We start from the raw sequence: 22,836 nt of genomic DNA, 5'->3' as shown, positions 1-22,836 counted from the left end.
CAAACCTACATCCTCAATTCAAAAATGTTGTTGGTCACTTTGTCCAAACTATACAACCTCAAAGAACATAGCCAGGTTAACGAATCAGCCAAGAATCAAGAAGGTGCTGTCAACGTCCCCCCTTCAGTTGTGAGAGAGGGACTACAATCATCATGTCTGTGGCAAATTTTATTGATAAAACCTAATCTTTTCACTCAAACATAACCAAATTCACCACCCAAACGACAAACACACACATTATTAAACTATTTCTCAAGAGAAAGAATCCAAAATATTTTTCAAGAATTGTTTCTTATATCAGGAGACAAGTCCTTGGCCATTTAAAGCTCATGTACATACACAAACAAAGAGAAATAATTTTACAAAATCCCACAGTGGGACTTTATACTCACTCTCCAGAGCTTCAATGCATCAGCTCTGTTCAACATAAGAGCAGAAATGTAAGCAGAAAACCAGCTCAGCACTGCTCCCATGGTGTCACGCTCACTCTCAGCTTCTCCGCTCTCCAAGCACTACATGCCAATAGCTTTCTCCTGCACTCCTCTTCCCTTATCTCTGTGTTTATCCTCTGATCGCCAGCCCTTGCCGAGAGCTAGAAGTCTTAAATTACAGATCCACCCCTTTGTTTTTGAACCTGCAGTGGCTCCTTTATGAAAAACCTTGCAGCGGAATAATTGTACAGACAGAAAGAGGCAGAATCTCCGGTTTCACTGGATGTTAAAGATGTGGTCTTGAACAGGTACGGCTTAATACAGCCTCAAGACAGCATGTTCACGGGGATCTCTGCATAACGAGGAAAGACACTAAGAAGCCCTGCTATAAATACAGAGCTGCAACTTCAGGCAGTGCAGCGTGCATAACAAGTCATGGACAACTATAGACTAGTTGTCCCCAAAACAACATTTTTCTGTCTGATCAAAACTCATTATCACAACCTGTAAACTAAAGGAGAAGGGCTGCAAGGTAATATTTCTGTTCCTATCTATTTGTTTGTATGGTCACTGATTTTAAGGTTTCCATTATTTTAAAGTTGAACTTAACATTCTCATGAACAAAAGGCAGAAAAACACAACCACCACCCCCAAAACTTAATTTGTTCATCCTCAACCACCTTTTGGATGATCAAGACATGTTTCATTCACAGAGTGGCTGCTGTTTTTCTTTTCTTTTCTTTTTTTTGTTTCTAATTAATTGGAGTTCAGTATTTGAAAGAAGCTTAAAGGCTTAGCGGTGCTGCTTTTCTAGTAGATAGTGAAGAAGCTGACTGAGATGCCACACCAGCTCCTCCAAGCATGCATGTGGTCCAGGGTATTATCCCACCTAGCAGCGATGCTACTCACAGGACCAACCACTCCCTGAGCAGGAAAATAGAGGTTATTACTTTAACTTTGCCATTAACAGGTATGCATGAGTTTCAGTTTTTTTTCATACCAAGATTGTAACTTTTTCAGTACAAATTCTCTATTTTTATCCAGTGATTTCTGGAAGTCTTGCTGAGTTTATGCAGAGATTTCCAGCAGAGCATCATATCTGGTTTGCCTTAGGAACCAAAGAGCACCAGCATCAAGTTTGACCTTCAGCCTTGTTCCCAGAGCACAGAGATTCCTACTCATTCTCTCCTAAATTTTTTGGCGCACACTGTAGATAACTGGATCATCAAAGTCTTCATATTTTATACTGAGAAACATTTTTCGGAAATTATTCCACAAATTTTACACCCAGTTTGTCTCAGATTGATGAACCTCTGTCCATCCTGTACATCTGAGAGGCTCTGCCTCTCTGAAATGCTCCTTTATTACCCAGTCATGATACTGACCAAAACTGAAAATGAGCTAACATTTTCCATGAAATGGTGAAATGTCAGCTTTAACATCTGCTATTTTGTTTATGTTCTGTTTGGAATAAAATGTGAATTAATGAGATTATCAAATCAATTAATTCTGTTGTTATCTACATTTTACAAATTGTCCCAAATTTTTGGGAGTTGTCATGATAAAGCTGTAACTGGATGAGAACTAACAGAGTTTAATCTGATTCACTGTATTATTATTTTATTTAAATTACTTAATTTAAATAAAACTCATGTTTCAGATAAATTTACAACTAAAATTAAATGATGATTTAGACGATTTAGATCTGACAAAACTAAATGAAAATTTGCAGCCAACATGAAACTGCCTATAGATCTGTGGCAGATGCGAGCTAAACAGATGCACTTATTATATGCATCCGTCTATGTCTGATTTGTTTTGACCATGGGAATGCTTTATTGACTAATGCATCCAATAGCCCCTCAGCCTAACCCTAACCATCATAACTGAATACATAATCCTAAACATAAACTACTTTTTAACTCTGACTCTAAAACTCATGAGGACAAAATACTGTCCCGACATAGACAAGAAGTCCTTATAAGTTGACGTGTAGTCACATTTTTATCCTCATCATATAGGAAAAACACACACACTACGCACACACACACACACACGCACACACACACACACACACAAAGAGCTGACTCAATGTGTATGTAATACAATCTATACACTATAGTCCCATAGATGGATCATGTTAAGTCAATCGGTATCTGTGTGACTCAGCCCAGGGGCCCCCACACCAATGGATAAACCATGTCAGTGAAAGTCAGTGTCAGTGGATTTGCCTGACAAAAAACCCTGCAGCAACGTTCCTTTATGTCATTATACTAGGGCTGGGCGATATGAACAAAATCTTATATCTCGATATTTTTTACCTGAATCTCGATATACATTTTTTTTTGTCAAGTAACCAAAGAGACAGTTCTAATTTACAGCCTTCAGTGCTAAATATACTTTATTAAGGATCAGCAGCACATGTGCATTAAAACAGCTGAATTAAATTAAAGTACCTTTATATTAAATTAAATGCTCCTAAAACAAAATAAATTTAAAATAATTTTCAATGACCATAAAAAAAAATACAGCTGTGCAAAATGCAAATAAAAAGATGTTTTTAACTCAAAACAAGCTATCTCAATATAAATGATATTTCTTCCTTCTATATTGCGTCTGATAAAGTCTCGATATATTTGAAAATCTCGATATATTGCCCAGCCCTACATTATACTGCTAAAATACAAAGTACTTTACAAAAATGGAAAAGTATTTCAAGGAGATTCTCATCATGGATGCAGCCAACAAATCTGCAGCAATGGTGTGATGTTGTCATGTCAATATGGAGCAAAACCTCAGGGGAAGGTTTCCACCACCTCATTCCATCTATCACACCAAGAATTTAGGCAGTTTTGAAATAAAAAGGGGTCTAACCGGGTACTAGAGGGTGGACCTGATAAAGTGACTGGTGAGTGTAATACAGTTATAATTTAAAAACTTCATTTCAAACTTCCCTGCAAAGTAGGGATAGCCCCAAGAGAAAATCTTACCTGGAGGCGTCGGTCTAAAACCGGGTCTGCCCTCAATCACACAAACAGGTGCGCACACACACATTCTCACAGATCCATGACACTCACACCTTTACCTTAACCACAGCTACGACTTGCCAACCCTAAAACATGTTTCACTAGAAATCAAATCTAATGTTATTTATGAAGCGTTTTTCATGCCAAGATAATTAAAACTTATGCAGATTTAAAAACAATGTACTTTAATAAAACAAAATAAAAAGAAACACAAATAAATAAAATACAAAAATTAAAAGTGGCTTGACATTGTAGGAACTTGTTTTTTGTTCCATAATGAAGACGTCATGTAGAGTTTAAAGGAGGTTTAGGTTCCTGCCATGTGAGAAACACCTGGACTACAAACTAAAGAAATCTGCATGTGTGCATATCAGACATGAGCAAACAGATTTTTAGCAGCTGTCCTGTGACTGAACACCATCAGTTTGATGCTATGAGGAGACGAGACAACAAGCCTGTCCTGTTTATGTTATCTGGTCAAATATCAGACTCATGAGGCCCTCTAGTGGTCACCTCGATCATAAACGTTGTCTGTAAGAGGCAACTGGACATTCAGCACTCCATACTGGCAGACTCTACGATCGTCCTCTTAGAAACTATCAGTGCATGTAACACATTAGCTCCCTATTCTTACTGTCCAAAACCTTAGCTCCTATTACTCCACCTATCTGTACCAAAGGTGTGGGAGGAGGAAGATAATAACATTAAAGAATGAGAATATGAGGATTTATTATCAGCAGTGCAGCTGTTCAGAACGCATAAGTATTTGGTTAATTTCTCTAATTTTACTTTTTTAAAATGAATTATTTATCAGACAACGCTGCAAAGAAAAAAAATAGTATAAATATTAAGATAAGAGTACTCAACAATATTTAAATGAAATAGAAAGTAATGTTATCTGAATTATCGCTCAACTTCTGCTGCTTCAGGAAGGGAATTCCCATTAAATGCAGAGGAGGTGCAATCTTTACAATCATTATTGGCCCACTGGCTGTAGGGTGAGACAACTTCATCATTATGCACTTTGAAAGAAGCAGTCCTTGTTCTTTAGTCCATATTACAGACAACTATTATTTCACCATCCCCATGTAAGACAGCAGCTAGCATCATGAGGTCATTTGACTCTATTTTATGTTTTTTTTATTTATTTAATTAATGAAATTCACATTTTGCAGCATTCACATGTGAATATGGCAGGTAAAATGTGGCTAAAAATCCACCATCACACCTCATCCGTGACTCTGACCAACCAATGAAGCAACAAAGACTAGTCAGTCAGAAAAGAGAAGGGCAGGTTAATGATCTGTTTGCAATTATCTAGGAAAAGAAATGGAAGCAAAAGGCACAAAACATGCAATAAATACACCCTCTTTATCCTAAAACCACAAACACACACAGGATACCTGTCTTTGACTTTGGTTTCCATCTTCCACTCTCCTCCGTGCTCATATTTATGCTCTTCTTTTTCTTTCTAAACTATTCTCTTGACATGTCTTGAGCATTTCCTGCTGACAGCCTGGAGATGCCACCTACACCCAACATGGAGGGAATGCAGACGTGGGTGCTGCAGCCACGTTCGTGTGTCAGAGCCCCATTGACAGCCGGTTATTGTCCTCGCAGGGTTCAGTCGTGTTCATACATACACACATTGTACCAGCTCACACAGTGTATGAATGAACACACACACATAGTCCCACATAAAGGAACAAGGCTCTTTATTTTCTCTCAAAGAGACATTATCACTCACTCTGCTTCATCAGCTGTGATCAACTCTTTACTTTACCCCAACTAGGTCTTAAATTAGACACCAGCCATAAAAAAACTGCCTGATTTTACTTTTAATGTGTGTGTAATAGACTAAGATCTATCCAGCATCCTTCCTCATGCTGATCCAAACCTAAAGACGGTGGAACTTACCTCTCGTAGTTATCTGACAGTGGATGCAGAACAGGTTTAGTAGACTGAAAACTAATCTTTCCCTCTCACTTTCCTCTCCTTCTGTCTAGCCAACCCCCACCGTCGCCATCGCTGGCCCTCCTCCCCCTTCCTGCTCTCTGAGGTCAGCCTCAAATTGTCACCTACTGTCTTGGATCTCAGCCGAGAGGAACCTGATCTCTATTCTAGATGCAACTTGGAGCCATTGAGGGAAGTCCCTGGGTTTGAATGCAATAACTGAGAGTGAATTTAAAAGAATAAACCGCTTCAAACCAATTCAAAACATGTCTCAAGAATTAGCAGCAGTTTTTCCTGTTTGCTATAAAAAGTGTTTCTGTACAGGCTTGGCTTTGTAAATGAGGATGAAATAAAGAGACTTGGACCAATTGACGCAGCATTATTCCAGCCTTTCTTATGCTCATGAACAGATATGCACAATGTGAACACAAAAGCTCTACACTGTCCGGGAACTGGGTGACTTCAAAGAACTTTCTCAGTTGTGTAACACCTGCTATGTCTTGTCTTGTTTAGTTTGCAGGTGGAAACAATGCCGCCACAATACGAGAAATCCCCCTGGGCTAAATCTCTGCTGAGCCGTCTGTTAATGCTTTCAGACAGACGCTGGTCTGGTTCTGGCTCCGTTCTGGAGTCTCAGAACCTCTGTGCTTTCCGGCAAACCGGCCCATGTTCACACCAGTTTAACCACAACCAAAGTGGAAGGAGTTTACTTCACAGAGGTAAACATAAATAGTTTGGAGGTTTAGTCCTGAAAGTTAATGGTTACGGCATCAGGCTCCATTATAACCTACAGTTTCCCAAAATAAACAATATTTGCAGAGAAACCAACAAGTTATACCCTCTTAAAGCTCTAAAGATGCATTATACTGTATTTACAAACTAAACCATAATAAATTAACCATACTTTATTAATCCCAGCAGGAAACTGGAACATTGTAGTCAGTTTTGTTGTTTTTGTTTGTTTTAACTGAACAATGTTATTCTAATGTTTTAATTAGAAAAAACAAAACCTTTATTGCTGCCTAGTATAAGCAGAAAGCATGAAGCTGGTATGTTTGTCAGATCAGACAAAATGTAATGTTGTCACAGATGGAGAGGTTAGCACATCGCCAGGATTTTTTATTTTCTATTGGGCAGCATTGATGTGACAAGAATCACAAGAACGGTCAAAACTGTGAGATGTAACCATGCACATTGCCTTTAAGTATGTAATCATGCCAGTCCTAACAATATGGAGTAAGCTTTACTAGGGGTGTAACGATACATCACTGTAGAGTGCTACATCAATTCAATGATCAATGAGCCAATAGTATTGATTAAAACTAGAAAATATGGATCAAACATGGATACAGTGATCATTTCTAAGATGCACTTAAGAAAAAAACAAGTGGAATTGTTTTCATTTTTCAATTCCAAGAAATTCCCCCATACATTTCCTATAACCGCTTATATAAATGCAACGTCGTTCTTGGACTGTGGGACTGTTGGACTGTTGGACTGTAGGACTGTGGGACTGTGGGACTGTTGGACTGTGGGACTGTTGGACTGTGGGACTGTGGGACTATGAGATTGCTGGACTGTGGGAGTATGGGACTTTTGGACTTTTGGACTGTGGGATTGTTGGACTGTGAGATTGTTGGACTGTGGGACTATGGGACTTTTGGACTTTTGGACTGTTGGACTGTGGGACTGTGAGACTGTTGGACTGTGGGACTATGGGACTTTTGGACTGTTGGACTGTGGGACTGTGAGATTGTTGGACTGTGGGACGATGGGACTTTTGGACTTTTGGACTGTTGGACTGTGGGATTGTTGGACTGTGGGACTGTGGGACTGTGGGACTGTGGGACTGTGAGATTGTTGGACTGTGGGACTATGGGACTTTTGGACTGTTGGACTGTGGGATTGTTGGACTGTGGGACTGTGGGACTGAGGAACTGTGGGACTGTTGGACTGTGGGATCGTGGGACTCTTGGACTGTGGCACTGTTGGACTGTGGAACTGTGGGACTTTTGGACTGAGGGATTGTTGGACTGTGGGACTTTTGGACTGTGGGACTTTTGGACTGTGAGATTGTTGGACTGTGGGACTTTTGGACTGTGGGACTTTTGGACTGTGAGATTGTTGGACTGTGGGACTATGGGACTTTTGGACTGTTGGACTGTGGGATTGTTGGACTGTGGGACTGTGGGACTTTTGGACTGTGGGATTGTTGGACTGTGGGACTGTTGGACTGTTGGACTGTGGGACTTTTGGACTGTGGGACTGTTGGACTGTGGGACTGTGGGACTGTTGGACTGTGGGACATACTGTAAAAAATAAGACTATTCCCAGCAACAATCATGAGATTACTGGTGATACATCAGCCATCAGTCTCAGTTTCTGGAAATCAGAACTGATTGCAAATGAATTTATAAAAGTGGTCACACACAGGAAGTAACACAGACTGCCCTGCTGTAATGGATGTCTAAACTTACAGCAGCCAGCTGTCTCCTTTTACATCACACACTCAATTATTCATGAAAAGAAAAGGACACACAAGCTGCTGCCCAAAAAAACATACGGTGCTGCGCACACACATTCTCTGAATGGATTTATAACATGTTGTTTCTGTTCAAACTAAATCAGTTGTTTCTTATACAGTAAATATTCTAAATAGTTTATGACTAGGGTTTCAGTATAACATATAAAAATATAAATAATAAGCACATATATGACATGTTTTCATGCCGCGTTGAATAAAATCACAGCAGCAGCTTCAGAGAAGTTCCAGCAGAGGGAAGCAGAGACCTGCCAGGAAAAAACAAACCTGGACTCAAAGATCGCAGCACACATTCAACAGTGATAATGCTCACATATAACTTGTTCCCGAGTTTGTGCCTACGTTGTGCATCCCACTGCGCATGCCCTGGAGGATTTTCCTGCTTGTCTCACCCACACATTCCCACTCAGCTGAAAGACTTTGGACTCACAACACTTAGAATTAAATTCAATCCTCTAGACTTCAGAACAAATCTGTAAAACAGAATAAAGATTCATCAGAGGAAGCATGATCCCTGAGCTAATTTGGAAGTGTCCAATTTGTGGAAAACGTTTTTTTAACCAACAACCTGTCAGAAAGACTGAGCTTCACCTTCCCAAACCTCCACTGTCACCTGCCAACCAATCATATGTTTTCCTTTGAGCAGAGGTGGTTCTAGAAATGTTCTGATTACTGATACTACATCTTAAGTGATCATATCATGTAGTAAGTGATACAAAACTTGGATAATCAAACAGATAACTATATTTTTATTCTAGTTTATTTAGAGGGATCCTACATTGTATGGCTTTAATCATTGCTACAAAAACCCTGTTTGCTTCATTAAACAGAGAAAACCTAGCTTGAGCCAAATGATCAGTTTCTAATAATTTCTGAGTGGCTTGTTTTGGATAAACAATGAGTCATTCCCTGTTCAGATTCAGATTTTAATCTGAATGAAAGTGAGTGAAGGAAGCAGAATTAAACAGTGAAGTCTGCAAACACGCTGTGCTGAAAGTTGATGAAAGATCTTAAATAAATCTTAATGATTTGACGTAAAATAAAGAGCACAAATCTACCGTTGTTGCAGGAATAGGCAGAACTGATGTCAGTAAACATGAATAAGTGAGAAGGTCAACATTTAAATAATGAGTCTATCAGAGAAAACTTGCTTTGTTTTCTGAAGTGAAGACAGACCTCTCCTCCTAGTAACAAATACTTCTATTCACTAACATCTGACCCCATTGTGAAGCTCATAAACCAGCATAACTTTGCTCTCTCCTCACCCAAACAAGACAGATGGCCACCCTCCCTGAGCCTGAGGCTGCATCAGGTTCCCTCCTGTTAAAAGGGAGTTTTCAAAGGAGGAAACCTCCATCCACTGTAGGTTTCCTCCTGTTAAACGGGAGTTTTAACAGGAGGAACCCTCCACCCACTGTCGGTTTCCTCCGGTTAAAAGGGAGTTTTAACAGGAGGAAACCTCCATCCACTGTCGGCTTCCTCCTGTTAAAACTCCTTTTTAACAGGAGGAAACCTCCATCCACTGTCGGCTTCCTCCTGTTAAAACTCCTTTTTAACAGGAGGAAACCTCCATCCACTGTCGGTTTCCTCCTGTTAAACGGGAGTTTTAACAGGAGGAAACCTCCATCCACTGTCGGTTTCCTCCTGTTAAACGGGAGTTTTAACAGGAGGAAACCTCCATCCACTGTCGGTTTCCTCCTGTTAAAAGGGAGTTTTAACAGGAGGAAACCTCCACCCACTGTCGGTTTCCTCCGGTTAAAAGGGAGTTTTAACAGGAGGAACCATCCACCCACTGTCGGTTTCCTCCGGTTAAAAGGGAGTTTTAACCGGAGGAAACCTCCATCCACGGTCGATATTATCGACCACTGGATCTCACAGAGCCCAGTAAAGTAGAACAATATCTGTGGTAATGTGATGCTAATTAAAAGAGATAAGATAAGATAAGATAAGATAAGATAAGATAAGATAAGATAAGATAAGATAAGATAAGATAAGATAAGATAAGATAAGATAAGATCATAGTTACTATATACATATTCTACAGAGATGTTATATTAAGAAAAAATTAAAAAATATATATATATTTACATATAACTGAGTGGTGGGAAGCCGTGGGGTGTGATGAGGTGGCTGATAGACAGGGTGATGGGTTGACAGGAACTGAGTTGTACACTGGGGGTTATATGGAGCTGCTGGAAGAAATGACCTGTGGTAGATCCTTCCTGCACAGGGGGTGCAGCAACCTTGTATACAAGCCAGTTACAAATAAAGTGTGACGCTATGTAAAATATAATAAATAAATTAAAAAACGCAATGCAATTATTTCCAAATCTCCTCCACTCATATTTTATTCCCAGTAGAAGATAAACAACATATCAGATGTTGAAACAGACTTTTTACCATCTGATGGAAAATATGAGCTGATAGTTAATCTGATGGCAGCAAAAGTTGGAACAGGAGCAACAAAAACCTGGAAAAGTAATTGGAACAAATACAAACAACTGGAGGAACGTCTGTTAATTAGATTCACTAATCAAGTGAATTGGCAGCAGGTCAGTAACATGAGTGGGTATAAAAGCAGCTGCTGGCCTACCGCTCGCCCCTTGAGAGTATACTACATTTCCACCTGGTAAAGGAGCTGCACTGAAGCAGACAGAGTGACAGTTGAAGCAGCACAGCGGATCGTTGACTGCCCTGACGGACATCTACACAACCTGGTCAAGATGTCTAAACTGGGTCTAAAAACAGGAATTGCATCAGAAAAATGTTTCTCAACATAAAATTGGGAAGATGTAGATCCCACCATCTATGGTGTATAACGCATAATATTATCATTAGATTCAGAGAGTCAGGGGAAATCTCTATGTGCATAGCACAGCTGGATGCTGGTGATCTTCTGCATTAAAAGCAGACACGATTCACTACTGGAAATCACTGCATGGACTCAGGAAGACTTCCAGAAATCACTGTTGCAGCCATCAATCTCAAAATGAGTTAATATTTCCCATGATTCATCTGATATGTTATTTCTGTTCTATTGGGAGTATGATGTATCTTGATCAGGAGATGTTGAAAAATTGGCTTTCAGGCAAAACGTCCCTGGACGCTGACTTGAATAATAAAAAGAAGTTTATTACAAAAGTTCAGACATCAAAACAGATTTCTGCAGCAAAATCTGGAGGTCCCAAAACCAGAATGAAGACCTAAAGACCTGATGTGGCTTTTTGTCTCATTTAGGGTTTAAACAAAGAAAATTCCTCAGTCCTGTGTCCTCCAATCATAGAGTTTGCCTATAGGATGCTCATTTGCATTGAATACATGTTCGTGTGTGAATCCAGTCTGTAGGACAGAGAACCTTCTATGGCAAAACTTGAGTGTGTATCCTACAAATGCTATGCTTAGATCCCTCAAGTAAAATATGGGTTGATGAGATTTATAAATCATTGCATTCTGTTTATTTAAATTTACATCATACATACACAGCATTCCTACTTTATACGGAGTTAGCATTATATCTTTAACTCAAAAATGTGAGTAAAGAAAAAGGCTCCTGGTGTAAATACCAATTCACCAATACAGCAAAAGTTTCGTCAAAACAAACTAAAAGCAAATAGTTGGAATTTTCTATCATATGAGAAAAAAGAGTTAGAAAAACACATCCTCCCCTCCTTTCCCTTTCATTGTGTTCTTGATAACACGATACTGTGGGATAACAGGAGCATTTTATGGTAAATGATGCAGCACGGTTTGTTATTGATGAGTGATGGCCGAGGTCAGGCCGGGTCATGTGTTCTTAAAGAGGAATAACAGCTTCACAGCTTTGCTGAACGTTTCTTTCTGCATGGAAAACTAATGAATATGCTTTCCTTTCTTGAAGCCATAACACACTATATATGAGGCCGTTTTAACACTTTGGCCTTTGGGACCTTGCTTATCTCAAAGATATGAAATAATGAATGTATATGCTTTATCAACGTTGCACACAGACACACAAACAGTCTTTTAACTGAACCCACAGAGGGTTAATGGGAACGTGACACAAAGCGAGGGACTAATGAAAACAGACTCAATGTGGGAAAGAAGCACCAGATACTTCCATGTTGTTACTTCATAATTCCACTTAATACTTTCTGTTGCATCAGCTCAACACACACACACACACACACACACACACACACACACACACACCCATATACAAACAGCTGTACTTTACCATTGATGATGGCGTAAACTCCCCCAATAGATTAGATCTGTCGTGGCTCAATGGTACAACCATGGACTGGTTACTGGTAGAGACTGGTTACCTTTATTCTTTTGCTTGTTTGTTTGTTTGTGTTACGACCCCTATGGAGTCCAGAGGAAAAGGGGTGGCAACACAAACGATCGGAGTCGGATACGTATAATAAAAACACAAATTTATTTATAAGGTGTCCAGTTAATTAGTAGCGGATACTTTTCTCTTGTTTTGATGAATGATTCATTGGTTATATTTTCACACATTGTAAACAAATTTGGGTTTTTATTACACATATCCGACTCCGATCGTTTGTGTTGCCACCCCTTTTCCCCTGGACTCCATAGGGGTCATAACAGTTTGTTTTTTAATGTATGGGTGGAAATGTTTGTGGTTTATATGGACATCAGTTGATTAAATACTTTATTAAGAGAAGACAAGCAGAAAATTAAAATGCAATAACAACAACACTTCCCACAAATATGTGTCCGAATAAGAATAGAATAGAATAGAAATACTTTATTAATCCCTTCGGAGAGCCCTCAGGGAAATTTGGCCAGCCTCACATTCACCACAGCAGCATTTCGGATGGGGGTTTCATTGCATACTTCCTGCCTAAGATGAGTGCAGTGTGAGGAGAGCATCCAGCAGAAAATCACTAATTATGATAAATAAGCCAGCCGCTGGTTTACCAGAGTCTTCACTTTCACTGCCATGATCAATCCTACTAAGGCAGAGATGTTACCTACTGCAGTGGTTTTCAAAGTGGGGGCCAGGGGGGGCTAGGGGCCCCCGGAAAATTAGAGGGAAGCGAATGAAAAAAAAGTTCAGCAGCAAGTTCTGCATGATGATGCAGAAAAACCTAAGAACTCATGGCCAACTAAAATCCTAAAACATGATACATACATAAGGTAAGGCCTTACAGCTATACAGAAAAATACCCATGATTGCCTGAAATGAATCCTCTGTCTGTTACTTCCAGACACACACACATGCACAGAGAGTTTTGATTCCTTTGTTCTGTCATTATCTGTCAACAATTTGTTTAAAAGTTTATTCAGTGGTAATATACAGTACTGAAGAGATGTTTGTTAAAAATTGTCTTATGCTTAGTGAATAAATAAATAAATAAATAAATAAATTCTAAAAGCTGATGTTCCTTTAAATATTTGGTAGCAATGCCTGTGGGTTTGGGGGTCTCAGGCCAGAAGCTAATGCTATTTGAGGGGCCTTTGCATAGAAAAGTTGGGGAACCACTACTGGGATTTTCACACACAACCATCTCTAGAGTTTCCAGAGAATGGTCTGGAGAAGAGAAAATATCCAGTGAGCAGCATTTGTCTGGACCAGAATGTCTTGTTGATGTCAGAGGTCAGAGGAGAATGGGCAGACTGGTTGGAGATGATAGAAAGACAACAGGAAGTTCAGTAAGCACTGTTTCTGAACCAAGGTCTGCAGAACAGCATCTCTGAACACACAACACGTCCAACCTTGAAGCAGATGGGCTACAGCAGCAGAAGACCACACCGGGTGCCTCCTGCCAGCTAAGAACAGGAAACTGAGGCTACAATTCACACACACTCACCAACACTGGACAATAGAAGATGGAGAAACGTTGTTGGTCTGATGAGTCTCCATTTCAGCTCCACATTAAAATACTAGGCTCAGAATTCGGTGGATACATGAAAACATGGATCCACCCTGCCTTGGATCAATGCTTCAGGCTGCTGCTGGTGTAATGGTGTGGGGGATATTTTCTTGGCCCACTTTGGTCCTCCTAGTACCAATGTGCCCTGGTTTAACCACCAGAGCTTAGCTGAGTATTGTTGCTGACCATGTCCATCCCTTTATGACCACAGTGGAGCATCTTCTGATGCTACTTCCAGCAGGATAATGCACCATGTCACAAAGTTCAGATCATCTCCACCTGCTTTCTAGAACATGACAATGAGTTCACTGGACTCTAACGGACTCCACAGTCACCAGATCTCAGTCCAGTAGAGCAGCTTTGGGATGTGGTGGAACGGGAGATTCTCATCATGGATGCAGCCGACAAACCTGCAGCAACTGTGTGATGTCATGTCAATATGGAGCAAAAAAAGGAAGTATTCCATCACCTTGTTCAATTTATCACACCAAGAAAAAAAAGGGGTCCAACCTGGTACTAGAAGCAAATGGAAGTGGAAATTTTGCGACTCAGGCCAGCTAATCTACTAAAAACTTGCAATATGAAAATCATGTAAGTCATAAAACATGAGCTCACTCAGAGGCAGTCTGGTTAAATTACTGCAGCAACTGTGTGATGCTGTCATGTCAATATGGAGGAAAACCTCTGAGGAAGGTTTCCACCAACTGGTTCAATCTATCACATCAAGAATTAAGGCAGTTCTGGAAGAAAAAGGGGTTCCAACCCTGTACTAGAAGGTGGACCTGATAAAGTGAGAGTAAATTTCACTCCTTTTAGAATCATTTGGACCAAACGGTATTGTTGATTCCCTGAGCACAAAAAGGCCAGTGAATTAGAAAGCACCCTGTTGTAACTACAGTGCCATGAATATGTATTTGCCCCCTTCCTGATTTCTGTGTTTTTTGCATATTTATCACTCACAGAGGTTTCAGATCATCAAACCAATTTTAGTATCACACAGAGACAACCCAAGGAAACACAAAATGCAGTTTTGAAATGTTGATTCCATTTATTAAGGCACAAAAAAAAAAAAAACTTATCTAACACTATGTGAAAAAGTAATTGCCCCCTGAACCTAATAGGGAGTTGGGCCACCTTTGGCAGCGATAACTGAAATCAAACGTTTGCGATAATTTGTGATGAGTCTTTCACAACGCTGTGGAGGGATTTTGGCCCACTCCTCTTTGCAAAATCTTTTCAAGTCAGCCATATTGGAGGGTCGTCTTGCATGAACCGCGCGCTTAAGGTCAGACCACAGCATTTCAATTGGATTTAAATCTGGACTCTGACTTGGCCACTCCAAAACCTTCATTTTGTTTTTCTTGAGCCATTCAGAGGTGGACTTGCTGGTGTGCTTTGGATCGTTGTCCTGCTGCATGATCCAAGAGCGCTTGAGCTTGAGGGCACGAACTGATGGCCTGACATTGTCCTTCAGAATTTCCTGGTAAACACCAGAATTCATTATGCCATCAATCACAGTAAGTTGTCCTGGTCCTGAGGCAGCAAAGCAACCCCAGACCATCACACTGCCACCACCATGCTTTACTGTGGGCATAATGTTCTTTTTGTCAAATGCTGTGCCATTTGTGCGCCAGATGTAGCGGGCTGTGCATCTTCCAAAAAGGTCAATTTTTGACTCATCAGTCCATAAAATGTTTCTCCAAAAGTCTTGAGGATAATCGAGATACCTTTTGGCAAATGTGAGACGGTCCTTTGTGTTCTTTTTTGACAGCAGTGGTTTTCGCCTGGGTACTCTGCCATGGATGCCACCTTTGGCCAGTACCTTTCTTATGGTGGAGTCATGCACACTGACCTTAACTGAGGCCAGCGAGGCCTGCAGTTCCTTTGATGTTTTGTGAGGGTCTTTTGTAACCTCCTGGATTACCCGCCGTCGCACTCTTGGAGTAATTTTAGGTGGTCGACCACTCCTGGGAAGGTTTGCCACTGTTCCCAGCTTTCTCCATTTGTGGATAATGGCTCTGACAGTGGTTCGCTGGATCCCCACAGCCTTGGAAATGGCTTTGTAGCCTTTTCCAGACTGATGGATCTCGATTACTTTTTTTCTTAATTCTTCTGGAATTTCTTTGGATCGTGGCATGTTCTTGAGATCTTGTAGCCTACTTCTCTTTGTCTAACAGATCCAATTTAAGTGATTTCTTGATTTGAACCCAGGTGGTGGCAATCAGGTTTGGGTGTGGCTTGTAGAATTGAACTCAGCTTTCCCAAAAACTGTTGTTAATCACAGTTACTTTGAGTTTTAGCAAGGGGGGCAATTACTTTTTCACATAGGGCCAGATACGTTTTGATTTTTTTTGTGCCTTAATACATGGAATCAACATTTCAAAACTACATTTTGTATTTCCTTGGGTTGTCTCTGTGTGATATTAAAATTGGTTTGATGATCTGAAACCTCCGTGAGTGATAAATATGCAAAAAACACAGAAATCAGGAAGGGGACAAATACATATTCATGGCACTGTACATGCACCTTTTATAACTGAAAACAAGCTGCAGCGCATCACCCATGAATATTATTTTATCATTATTTTAAACAGAGACAAATTGATCAGGAAGCAAATTGTAAATAGCTTATTACACCAACTCCACCTGCATTAGTGCTTAATGAAACAACATTAATGAGACAATAATGACAGAACTGTTCTTCTCACTTTGTCTCAACCCCACAATCATTTATCAGATGCTAACAGAAATGCTAACTTTGTGTTAGCATCCGCTCTTATAATTCATTCATTGTTCATACTTGCCTTATCCCAAAAGGCATAAGACTTCCCACTTGTTTGCTAAGTACTTGGAAAGTGTGTTTCCAGCAGCTTTCAGCCTGCAGCAGCAGAGACGCAACAGATGCTCCACCAGCTTAAGTTTCTACATGTCTGTCAAAGCCTCTATCCCCGAGCTGATAATACCCTCTTGTTCATTTGACATGTCCTCTCTATCCCCACTTTGACGCTGCATTATTTCAGATCACTGTTGTTTTAAACACATTTCCTCACCAGCTGAAAATGAGCAGAGCAAGAAGATCCAAGAGGCCAGCTGGACTACTGTAAGCTATCAAACCACATCATTTAAACCTAATTCTAAATTGAATAATATATTAACAATTCCTTAAAGACCTTATTATCACAAATGATTCTTGATATTTTAGTTATAAGCCAGTGAGGATGAAATAAACAACATAAAACAACTCAAACAAAATCAGAGGGTTTACCTGGAAGATGGTGCGGAGAAAATACATAACACTTAACATTGCTAAAGTATCCAGTGAGAGTGCGAAGTAAATACAAACATATTTTAACTCCTCTCCACTTTTGGCTCCAGCAGTTTGTTTCTGCTTGGCTCATCAAGCATGTCTGCGGGGGTCTAGCAAGCTCCGGCTTCACAACCTGTTGCTATTTTAAAGAGACTTAGCCCTGCTCGCAGAGAACACAGGAGGGAGCGAAGGAAGAAGGCGGAGGGAAGAAAAAGTTTTGTCACAGTGGTTATATAACACTGAGAGCTTGGGAGACCACACAGGTAGGGAGCTTGACTGTGTTTTAGTCTGAAAACCTTGTCAACATTTGTATTTACTGGTGATTCTAGTCACGTGATGCTCAAAAAGTTGAGCTGGCATGACAGAAATAACCTCAACTGAGTCTAGAACAGTTATTCTTTATTTGTCTGTCTTTACCTTCAAAAAAGATTTAAAAGCAATTTAAAAAATGGACAATTTAATCCGGTGCATCTTTGCCAACAGTAACTTCTATTATGTCAACATAAGGTTATATTAGGTGATATTGATCAGAGGTGTTCCTAATCATCAGATCATCATGCTGTATCATCATCATGATACAAAATTAGAAGGAGAAGCTTAAAAAGGAAGCAGCTGAGTAGTTATTCAATGCTGTGCACTGAGATGAATCAGCTGAACTATCAGCTGATGTAGGTTGGTATTGAGTTTGGTTTGCATCAGCTGATGTAGTGGGACTGTGACTCAAGTTTGACTTTATGGCCTCCTGAACAAAGTTTGAGTATGTCAGTGAAATCTGGTGTACACTGTGCAAAGGACCTCGTGAACTTTTAACAATCTGGAGAGTTGGTTTCAGTCTGTGTCATTGACTCAACTACACTCTAACCCAGGGGTGTCAAACTGCTGACTTTGAGGGCTGGTATCCTGCAGGTTTTCATTGTTTCCCTGATCTAACACACCTGACTGAAATTAATGGGTTATTGTGAAGATATTGACAAGATCCATTTGGATCCATTTGATTTTATTTAGGTGTGTTGGAGCAAGGAAATAACTAAAACCTGCCGGATAGCGGCCCTTATATACCAGAGTTTGACACCCCTGCTCTAACTACAAAGCCCAAAGGGGTGAGGCTAAAACCCCCAAAACAAAGCCACAATTTCTCTACGGGGCTGTTCTATGGACAGAAGAAACTTTGAGTGCACAAACTAGGGTACACAACTATCCATCCATCCATCCATCCATCCATCCATCCATCCATCCATCCATCCATCCATCCTTCCATCCATCCATCCATCCATCCATCCATCCATCCATCCATCCATCCATCCATCCATTCATCCATCCTCAGTCTTGTCCCAGTAGGACTTGTGTATAAAACTTCCAAGACCAAGTTACCAGAAGCTTCTTGATCAGATGCCCAAACCACCTCAGTTGTCTCCTTTCAATACAGAGGAACATCAGCCCTATGCCGAGCTCTCTCTAAATGTATTGGATCCATACCCAATCTCTCAGGCTGAGTTCAGCCAAATAAAGGTAATTTCAGCCATTCACTGCCCAAATCTTGTGACCACAAGTGAGGGTTGGAACATAGACAGACCAGTAAATAAAAAAAGGTTTGCCTTTTGACTCAGCTTTATTTAACCACAATGGATCAGGGCAAAATCTTATTATTGCTGACAAAACCCTAGACCAGGGCTACTCAGTTCGGTCCTACGGTGGCTGCAATCCTGCAGGGTTTCAATGTGTCCCTGCTCCAACGCACCTGTTGGAATGAATGAGTCATTGTGCAGAACTTCATAAGCTCTTGGATCCATGTAATTTGAGTCAGTTATATTGAGCAGGGACACATTGGAAACCTGCACGACTGCACCCCTCATAGGACTGAATTGAATACCCCTGCCCAAGACTGTCTGTCCATCTCTCAAATAATCACTTATGAACAATATTCCATAATACATTAACTCCACTGCTTGAGGCAATAATTTATTCCCAAACCAGAGGGAGCAATCTTCCCTTTTCTAGTTGAGAATCATGGCCTCAGACATAAAAGGACTGACTTTCATCCTGGCCTTTTTATACTGCCAACCATTCCAGTGAATGCTGATGATCTTGACCTGCGAAACCCAACCAAACCACATCATCTGCAAAAAGCGGGGATGCAACTCTGAAGCCCCCAAACCAGGCACCTCCTCTTCCCCACTGGGGCTTAAAACACAGCTAGAGCTCCTTTTACAGAGTATAATCCCCCAATACTTGGCGTATAATCTCCGGCCACCACCTCAGTCTGCTACACCAGAGGTGTTGTCATGGACCTCTATGCAACACTGATAAGCATGTCTTTCAAGTCAGCCCCACAAAATCTAGAGCCTCTTTGAATATTTTGGGCAAATCTTGTCAACCACTGGGGCCCTGCTACCATGGAGCTTTTCTACTACCTGGACAACCTTGTCAAGGTGATGGGCGCATCTTCCCCCAGAGTCTGCAGACTTTATCTCTTCAACGAAGGACACAGTGGCCAGATTGAGGATGTTTCCGCCACAGCTGGACAATATCCCCAGCTTGGGTCAGCAATTCTCCACAAAGTCCAAGACTACCTGGGATGGACCCTACTTTTCCTTTCTGAGTCTTTGAACGGTTTGATATAGCTTTAAGGCCAGCCAAAAGTCATCCTCCATAGTCTATCTGAATTCCTCCCATCCCAGAGTTTTAATAACCACCAATACTGCATCCCTTTTGGCCTTTCACTTCCTAGTAACAGCTTCAGTTAAACCGTGGGACAGCCATGTCCAAAAGGTCTCCTTCTTCAGTCTAATGGCCTCTCTCTCTGATGGTGTCCACCAACAGGTCTGACAGTTGCCACTACTACAAGCACAAACAACTTTCGGATTCTATGTCCCCAACGTCTCCTGAAACACATGAACTCTCCCAGACGCAACACAATTAAAAAGAATATTTTTCACGAGGGTCAAAGAAAAAAGCAATTCAGTAAATATGAACTAACCTTAAAACAAAGCAAGAACTGTGAGCATAGGCAGCTCAAGGAAACCTGACAACAGATCCGCGCACAAATCTGCACCACCGATGAACAGAAAAGAACCAGGCCACCGTGGGAACCCAACCTATGGATGAGCAAAGCTGTTGATATCTACAGAGCTAACAAAGCAGCTCTGTACTGGAATAAATTTAAGCAGTGGGTGTGACTGAATGAAATCAAGAATGATTCGGGGAAAAAGAGAGGGGGGGGCTTGTGACTAGAACTAAGGCCATGCCTGCTTAAAATACCCAAAGCTCCAAGGCCTAAAGACCAGGATATCAGAAAACAGGCCTTCAGACATACACAAAGTCAGCAAGTCTCTAAAACCTCCTGACTTGGCACATAGTAAGGTCCTGTTTAAATCAGGAAAATTAAATTCCTGATTTAATCAGGAATGTAATTTCTATCTGACTCCAGATGGAAATTAGCATAATGCTAAATCTGGTGAAGTCATCTTTTTATTTTCTGTGAAAAATCAATGTAACTGCACATAGTCTTTTAAATAAAACAAACACCACAAATAGACTAATACAGGCTAAACAAAGCTGATTAAAATCTGATCCCTCCTTACTGATCTCTACTCTGTGTTTTGTCCAACTCAGTTTGATATAGCTGCACTGCTCTGGGCTATCAGTCAATTAAACTTTCAGTTGTACCATAAATCATTTATGATTATCGGTGTAATCATTTAAAGGGAGTCCTTGTTTGGCTCATGTGGCTTGTAAATAAATAATGAAAGATTTAGGAGCTATTGCTGTTAAATCTCTGAGTTAGACACATTTCAAATTCATTTCCATAAACATGATAATTTATGGGTCATGTTTGGAGGCAGACATTTTTTTTCTAAATTAGCAAACTAAAAACTAGACAATGTTTAGTATGAAAATAGTTTCAAAAATCATTTGCAAGGGAATAGCTCACACAACCATGAACATGGTCCCCACACATACAGAGAAAACAATGGCTTCACTGTTTTGTGACCAAAAGGCTTAGAGTGAAAACAAAAGCCAGCGAGGCCCATGTTGCTCCATCTCCACAGTGCTAAACTATGTGCTTCATTTCAATGCAATATTTTCCAAGGTTTTTACTAATTGGTACCAAGTACATTTACTCTGTTTACACGTACAAAAAGAGGACCCTTTCCTTTTTGTTAGGGTGCAGCTCCCATATAACTACTGCTCACTGCAGCTGGGGGTTTCAGAATTTAATGTTTTGAAATGTTCAGGGTCTTTATTTTCTGTATCACCTCTTGATTTGAGGAAAGTGTTTAGTGAGAGCCAATACATTAAGGGATTTCATGCCCTCTGCTGGGCAAATATAGAAGAGCAGCTTATAGTCTTCATTTGCCAAAAGGACATTATTTCTCTTAACTGTGAGCTGTGCAGCGTTCTGAAACACTTCACTGACTTCACTGAATTCACTAAAGTACATTGAGAGGAACTTCTCATTTCCCCTCAATGTAATAATAATCATTTATTTAATGAAGAGTTAGGATGAGCTGATGCTGTCACTCAGAGAACACTGTGATGATTTTGAAGGCATTACGTCTACAAACCCAGGTCCCAAAAAGGTTCTGTTACTGTGTGAAATACAACTAAAAACAAAAAGCATTAATTCCATCAATCCATATTTTATTCCCAAGAGAACATAAACAACATATCAGATGTTATTTTGAATCTGATGGCAGCAACACGTCTGTAAAAAGCTGAAACAGGAGTAACAAAAAGCTGGAAAAGTAACAGACAACTAACAAAACCACTTGGAGGACGATCTGACAACAAATTAGGTTAACTAGCAACAGGTTATTGACATGACTGGGTATAAAAGGAGCATTTCAGGGAGGCAGAGTATCTCAGATGTAAAGATGGACAGAGGTTCGCCAATCTGAGACAAACTGGGTCTAAAATTTGAGGAATAGCTTCAAAAAATGTTCAAAATAAAGTTGGGAAGACTTGGAAGATCCCAACATCTACAGCATATGATATCATAATTAGATTCAGAGAATTTGGAGGAATCTCTGTGTGCATGGAGCAAGGCTGAAGGTCAAACTGGATGTTGGTGATCTTGGGGTCTTCAGGCAGCACTGCATTAACAGCAAACATGATCATCTGCTGGAAGTCTCTGCATGGACTCAGGAAGACTTCCAGAAATCCCTGTCTGAACAGCCTGCCTGCAGTCCAGACCTTTCACCAATACAAAACATTTGGTGCATCATGGAAGGAGAAATCCAGCAACCAAGGTCCAGGACTGTTGAGCAGCTAGAATCCTGCATCAGACCAGAATGGGACAACATTCCTCTCATAAAACTCCAACAGCTGGTCTCCTAACTTCCCAGACGTTTCCAAACAGACAGAAGAAGAGGAAATGCTACACGATGCTGAACATCATTCTGGAACTACTTTTTCCAGATGTGTTGCTGCCATTAGATTCACTGTCAGCTCAAATTTTCCATCAAAAGGAAAAATGTCTCACTTTCATTATCTAAGATGTTGTTTATACTGGGAATAAAATAGGGCTTGATGAGATTTAGTAATTATGCATTCTGGTTTTATTTACATTTTATACAGCGTCCCAACCTTTTTGGTAGTTTGTGTCCTAAATGATTTTTTTTTTGGCTCAAATCTGGTGGTCTAATCGCAGCTGACCACTCCCACTGAGATTACTCACTGATTGAATGATTTCACC

The 22,836-nt window shown here is 40.4% G+C and overlaps 1 protein-coding gene across 1 annotated transcript in view; it reads right to left on the bottom strand.

Annotated features, from left to right (window-relative positions):
• Positions 1-22,836, bottom strand: part of arhgef4 (Rho guanine nucleotide exchange factor (GEF) 4) — a 104,277-nt gene that overhangs the window by 64,600 nt on the left and 16,841 nt on the right. The gene's annotated exons all lie outside the window — the stretch shown is intronic.

This window comes from Melanotaenia boesemani, chromosome 18 (genome assembly GCF_017639745.1).
Source record: "Melanotaenia boesemani isolate fMelBoe1 chromosome 18, fMelBoe1.pri, whole genome shotgun sequence".
Lineage (NCBI taxonomy): Eukaryota > Metazoa > Chordata > Actinopteri > Atheriniformes > Melanotaeniidae > Melanotaenia > Melanotaenia boesemani.
The sequence above is the reverse complement of the archived record's forward strand: the minus strand, read 5'-3'. Positions and strand labels throughout refer to the sequence as shown.